Below are 7,161 nucleotides of genomic sequence, written 5' to 3' on the forward strand. Positions count from 1 at the left end.
TTTTTAAAAAAAAAAAAAAAAAAAAAAAAAAAAAAAGGAAAAAGGAGAATAGTTCGTTCAATCACGCTCGTTTGACACGAAGTCGAAGTCGAAGACTCGTTCTACATAAAAAGGGGGGAATTGTCGCCGGGGGTGGGGTTGTTGCTTTTTCGCGGATCCAATCTAACTTGGCGCGATAACAACTGCGAAAGGTCAGCGGGAAAGGGGAAAGGTGGAAAATAGAACGTGAGCTGTTATCCGTTTCGATCTGTATTAGTTCATTTTCTCGTTAGGAGAAACCGATGGATGTACAATTACCGACGATTGCGACGGCAATTAAGCCGGTTCCCGATACCCTTTGAAAATCTGCTCTCATTGTGTACCGCTTCGCCGAACGGAACAACACGCTCTCTTTTCTCCTCTTCGACCTTTATGATCGGGCATGATCAACCCCCGTGGTCGCGCGCACGTCGCGCTAATTGTTTAGCAACTAATCACTGGAAACGATCGGACGTCCCGTGTAAACGGGATTTCCACGGGATAGGCTCGCGGAGTAATAGGGTGCAGCGAACGGGAATTCTCTGTGACGACGCGCACGAACACGCGCGTGAGGAATTGTTAGGAGGAGAGTGGATCGAAGATGTTTACTGGATTTCGACCGCGGTCGGTCCGCGATGAATCAGCCCGCGAATTGGAATTCCCCACCTAATAAATCACCGTTGTATATCTGCGAGTGCACCGGGGGGACGCATGCATCCTCACTCCGCGTCGGTGCAATGGTCGGCGGTGTAGCGTCAGCTTCATCGTTTTCGCTGGCACGGGTCTCTCTAGGAAAGCGAACATTGTTTCCGTGTGTGACCGTAGAAACCGATTACAGCGGAACGATCGTGCAGATAACGAAACATGCGCGGCACGGCGAAACACAGCTGGGATCTGAAAGCAGGTCGGATCGATCCTGCGGATCGATAGGCTTTCGGCCGCTGCCTAGAATCGTGCGAGGGTGCGCGCGAGCGTGTGATGGTTATCGACGTTCCACCGTTTATTCGCGGCTTAGATTCTCATTGATAAACAAGAGTCGATCGAATGGCAGAGTCGAGCTATTATGGGAATAAGGTCAATCTCTTCTTTTTTTCGTTTCGTTCTTTCGTACTTTGTTCTTTCTTTCTTTCTTTTTTTTTTTTTTTTTTTTTTTTTTTTTTTTTTTTTTTTTTTTTTTTTTTTTTTTTTTTTTTTTTTTTTTTTTTCTGTTCATTGTTGTGGCACATCCAGTAAAATGTTAAGAATATTTAGCCTCGTTTATTTCGGCGATGCTGCCACTACGCGTGCCGGGAGCCGCGTTCGAGTTCCGGTTTTAATATCGCTGAGAGCAGCGCACGTTGACAAAAAGGGTAGAGAGTTTTTATTAAAACGCGTACCCTCTCTCTCGCTCCCTCGCGCTCCTACCGTCTCTCTCCGGCGCATTGATTTTCAATGTAATTTCGCAAATTTATGGGCCATTTGCATCGGCCCGGATGGTACCGATATCATCGTGTTTAATAATTTTTTACTTCTGCGTCCTTCAGCCCTCCGTCTCCCCCTGTCTTATTTTATCTGTCCTTTTTCCCATCTCCACTCTTTTTTTTCCTTCTTTTATCCGACGGAATGGATTCCGTTCCATCGGATGTTGTCCCAGCAAAACAGCTAACCGGTTATCTTCTTCCTGTTACAGAACATTTTTCAAGGCCTATCCAGCCGCAGTATCGCATTTCGGATATGTCGCGAAAACGCTATAAACTACGGAACGAAACGATCGCCCCTGTTTCTCGCTTCTTTGTCACCGTTTGCCTCCCAGCTGCTTCGTGCCTGGCGAACCTTGTCGCCGACATTTGGATTCACCATTAAACATGGTTCTCGGTTTTTATCTTAATGGATATCTAGTTGGATCTTGGAAACGTGAATCGCGGGGAATCGTTGGAGACGAGGGAGACTTCGCATCGAATTTTTCTCCGGATAATCAATGAACGGAGGGCTTCTCCACGATGGTGAGTTTTTGTTGGCGAAAATAGCACGTGTTTCTTCAATTATTTACTTGTGCGACGACGTAGCACGACAATTGGAGATGAGACGATATTTCACTATTTACTGCAGTACAGTAAAACGAACATTTTCTTTTTTTTTTTTTTTTTAAATCAATTGCTGTTGCTTTATTAATTTATTTTGTCACTTATTGTGGGAGACATTGACAATTAGGAAAAAGTATTTTTTATACCAGTCTGTAGAATGGAAGAATAACATTTTCTCACTGAGAAAATAAAGTTTGTTTGTCAGGTATATTTTAATTTGATTAATTTGATTAATGAGCTGAAATGAATAGACGAGAGGAAAGTGTTTTATCTAAAAATAAGTGAGAAGTGTGGTATAAATATTTTTTTACTCGAGGCCTCGATTCAAAGAGAACAAAGTTTGAACGTGTTTAGTTAAGAATTAGCTTGGTACTCGTATATTTGATAAATTTTCAAATTCAGTTTTGTCGAGAAACGTCGTGTTTTATGAAGAAATATTGTTCTATCTTGTTTGATTAACTTTCGCAGGTACAATAACCATCTATATCCAAGTCAGAATTGAAATTCAAATGATAAATTTTCAAACTTGACTTTATCGAGAAAAAGAAGTCTTAAGTGAAAAAAATTTTATTTTTTCTCTTCAACCATCAGTTTGATCGAACCTTTAAATTTTCTCTATTCGTGGTGTTTGAATATATTTTTAGTTATTCTGTTTTAAACGTCTCCACTAGTGCTCGGTAACATTTACATCATATATTCATGCATTAAGCATTTTTATAAAAAAATTTTCGTATATAAAAAGATATTTGTCTCATCTCTTTATTTGATTTTAAAAACATCCAGTTGATCTACCGACCAACCAGAACAAGTTTCAAATCTTATTTAAAAATTTAATAAATTCCATACACGATCGAGTTCAGAAGAATTATTATATAAAGTAAAGAGGTTAGGCAGCAGATTTCTCTATTTTTTTCGACAATATATAACATTCTGAGAAATGCTCATTTTATTCTGATACGATGCTACACGTATACTCCAAGAAATTATCGCGATATTATTAATCGTTCTTTTCCGAGTGTATCCGTGGGCTTGCGCTTCATCATACATGGATTAAACATTCCTTTCTTTTTTCTTTCTTTTTTTTTCGCGCGGACGCGAAACAACAATCGGCCATCTCGCGCTAGACAACCGTACATTTTTCATCGAGTAAAGATGTTCCGTCGCTGCTGCTGGTGGCTCGTTTCTTGGAAGTAGAGCGATACGTTCCCCCTTTCAGCGTGTGCTCTTTAATTTACTGCAGCTCTCGACGAGTCGCGCAAACTGCATTAATAACAAGTCCGCCCGCTCCTTTGACATCCCGCGAAAGCGTCCGCTGTAAAAACTCGCGCCTCATCGACTCTGACGCGAGACCGTCACCGCGATATTTTTCACCGCGGTTACGAAAACAAGGTGGCTCGCGGCCACAAGAAGTGGAGAAGAGAAAAAAAAAACTAGACTACTGGCGGCGCGAGAGATCAGCCAGAGTAGAAAATCCCAAGGAGCCTGGGGATACGGGTGGGTCGCGTTCCGGCTAATTTGCCGGTTATTTCCGCGAGCAACGAGCCACCGAGCGGTGGGTGTCGATGACGACGCACAGAGGTCGGTGATTTCATCCTCGTCGGGCTATACACCTTTTATCCGCTATGCAGAGTGCCCGTATTAAAATGTAAATGCACGGTAGCTAGTTATTATGCGGAGCGGCCGATGCGATCTCCACCGGCGGCGATGCGACCCTCGTCGTCCTCGTGTGTGTCGCCTCCTGTGTGCCCTCCCCCACCCCCCCCCCCCCCCCCCCTCGTCGTCGTCGTAAACACCCGATAATGGGGAAACCGTGTACCTTGCTATCCGACACGGTACACGCGGCACGCGAGCGCGAGAAAGAGCAGAAACACGGAAAGGAACACAGAGTAGAGTTCCTCCGATCTCTCGGCTGATCAAAAATCGCTCGGACATCTGAAACTTTCCAATGTCCGCGTTCCCTTTCCCCCCGTCCCTGTGTATTCCACACGGATTAGGCAATCTCTCCGTGGAAAAGAAAAACGCTTGGTTCGCGAGTTGATCAAAGCGAACGATCGATCAATTTTCTCTTCTCTTTCCCACCACCCTGCCGGCCGCGGCCGTCGGATTATTATCCTCGGTGGAAACTTTTCGATTCCCGCTGACCTTTCTCTCCCACTCTCCTACGGTATTAACCGTGTATGATTTCGATCAAGATATCTCGTTACGGCCGTAAAGCTGTAAAAAAAGAAAAAAGAAAAAGAAAAGCGGTGTCTCCTTCGCTCGGTCGAAAATCGGTCGTCGCCGGCTCCAGTCTCCAGTCTCCTCGGGGGGGGGGGGAAATTCGTCGTGCATAATATACCTCATCGCGACGACTCTGTCACCGCGAAGACGTGACCGTTGCAAATTGGCGGAACGAAAACGACGACGCGAGCGAAAATTTTCGAAAGGGACGTACCGGTGGCTGTGTTGCCAGCGTGTTTTTCTCGCGAGGTACGTGCCCGGGCAATGAAAAGTATTCGTTGGCCGAGCGCGGGTGGAAAAGAAAAAGGAAGTATCACGGATCGTTCTCGTCGCGGTGGCACGTTCTCTTCGCGTCCCTATGCGTCTCTTGTCACCGGCGTTGTTCGCCGACGTTATCACTGCCGCCTGTTTTGCGGCTTTCGTATTATTCGTGCATTTCCACGGTTATATTCTCCAGCGGGTCTCCGTTCCACCGTATAATAAAATCCCTCTCGGCAGACTGTCTTCCCCTTCCACGGGATGCTCAGAGATGCGCATCCCCCTCGGTACACAGTATGTTGCTGCATCGTGCTTGCACGGGGCAACGCGCGGCGCATTCTTGGCTGTGCTAAAGGGGGAGGGGGGGGGGGGGGGGGGGGGAGGGTGCGAGAGAGGTTGTGAATGGAGCGGCCGGATGCGTGGGAGCGAGAGGTTCGGGGTTTCGGAAGGATGGGGCGGAGGAAAACATAGAGGGCTGAGTAACTGCAAACAACAAATACCACCAGGTACCGTGGCGTGCATTCCACGAACCTTCGTGTATAAACACGAAGCCGACGGCCGTGAAATCCGCGCCGAGAAACCCGGTTAATGCCGCCGATGTACACGATACACTCGACTATATATTTGTCGATCGTTCCCAAAGACCTATATATATATATATATATAGATGTCCCGTAAGCGTAAGCTAATCGGAGTTGCAGTCTTGTCGAGGACTCCTCTTTACTTTAAGGTTCCCAGAGAAACTTTGTACACCCGTCGGTCGTAAGCTAATGAACCTGGGTCACCTTGATCTACCGAAAGGCACGACACAAGCGGCGGCAGGGTAGAGATGCGCGTAGCGTTTCATCGCTGGGATAGGGATACAGGGGTTGAGCGGTGGGTTCAGGATAGTAAGAGGGTCATACGATCGACCGCCAAGAGTCAGAGAGAGAGAGAGAGAGAGAGAGACGACTTATCTATGGCGACAACAGGTTACAAAGTCGGCTGGTTAACGTTGGCCGCAGGTCAAGTTTCCTCTCATCGTGCAAAGGTCAAAGGGCATTCCCCTAGCGGAAGCTAATGACATTTTTGCGGGACGCTGGAGAGAGGGGCTCGTGTACGCGATACATTCCCCGAATCCTCTTACAGGCCGTTGGGAAGAAAAAACGGGCAGTGAATCAAAAGGCCGGATCCGTGACGATTATCCGTGGCACGGATTGCATTATCGAATCGTTTAATGAAGAGGTGGCGGATGAAATCGTCGGCTATTGTACGACGAAACGGCGTCGTAAAAGAAAAAAAAGAAAAAAGAGAGAAGAAATAATAAAGGATCGTGGCGCGGAAGAGCAAGATGGACGATACGCTGTACTATACGAGAATCCCGGGTGAACGAGCCGGGAGGGGTTGCATAAATACTTCTGAAAAATTAACGAACCAGCAGTAATACATTTTACAACGCCTGATAAGTTCCGTAGCATCGGCGAGCGTCGCGTCGCGGGGAAAAGTGGCGAAAGGCTCGTCTGATAAATAGGTCGATCATAGAAGCCCTGCCGGAGCGTGAAGAATTAATCTCCCGCTCAAGAAGTTTAAATATTAAAATACGAGTCTCTTCGTATCGCGGCCGTATTCACGCGATTAATTGATTATCGCTCTACGGATGATAAACGAGCCTTCGGCCAGAGCGCACAATGTGAAGGCTCGCGCGAGATAGCGCGGCGATACGAGGCGCCTGGTTGTAAGCCGCTTACCTGTGCAGGGTGGCAAGGTGTTGCCAGGTGTGTCGATGTAACGACGCGAGGTAAAAAAAGAAAAAAAAAAAAAAAAAAAAAAAAGAGGAAGAGGAGAGAAAAAAGAGTGCACAGAGAAAATCGAATCGCCTCAAAGTGCTCGCCTAAATGGCACGTTCCATTAGACCGGAAAATTCGAAGGCCGCGCGCCTGGGGTCGATATAAACCACCGGTACGTTACAACGGTTCACTTCGCGAGTGAATGGGGGTCAGGTCGATCGAGTCGACGATGCGATTAATCTCCTTATTTTCGTCTTTTCGTCCCGGTCTCCGCAAAAATCGGCAATGTCTCGCTGAACCCAGTCGCGAATCCGAACGACGTTTGAAATTCTAATGGTCGTCGCTGGTCGTCGAAACAGAACGACAATCGTTTGGTGGATTTACATTCCTTCGGCCGGGCGAATCGATGAATCTCGATCTAATTGCTTCGACAATGCATGCCCGATAGGTACTCGGATCGTGGACGAAAGCGAGAGCGCTCTTGTCAAGGAGGGTTGCTCGAATTCGATCGGCGGGGTAGAGTATCCCTACCCGCGGATCCTTCTGCCGCGTATAGTTCCAACGAGCGGGCGGTAAAGGAAGAGGGGAGCCCCGGTTCCTGGATATCGCGGTACCGCTAAATATTCGAATCGCCGTTCGCGATACAAGAGATTATTAAAATATTTAAACGAGCCCCGTCGACCGGTCGTTACCGAGGACTGGAGTCCTCTCTTCGCGAGGTTCTCAATTAAATGCTAACGAGCGAAGAGCTCTTTCCACCTGAATACTGCTTCGTTGGAAGCTGCAGCAGCCACCTAGCCTTCCTCCTGACCCCCCCCCCCCCCCCCCCCCCCCCC

General features: G+C 47.2%; 1 long non-coding RNA gene across 1 annotated transcript in view; it reads left to right on the forward strand.

Moving 5' to 3' along the window:
• LOC122528473 overlaps positions 1-7,161 on the forward strand; it is a 100,866-nt gene that overhangs the window by 5,506 nt on the left and 88,199 nt on the right. The window contains exon 2 of the long non-coding RNA XR_006306583.1: positions 1,688-2,000. This is a non-coding gene — a long non-coding RNA (uncharacterized LOC122528473). The remainder of the gene's footprint in view (positions 1-1,687; positions 2,001-7,161) is intronic.

The sequence above is a fragment of the Frieseomelitta varia genome, unplaced genomic scaffold (genome assembly GCF_011392965.1).
Source record: "Frieseomelitta varia isolate USP_RPSP 00005682 unplaced genomic scaffold, Fvar_1.2 scaffold_251, whole genome shotgun sequence".
Taxonomy (NCBI): Eukaryota; Metazoa; Arthropoda; class Insecta; order Hymenoptera; family Apidae; genus Frieseomelitta; species Frieseomelitta varia.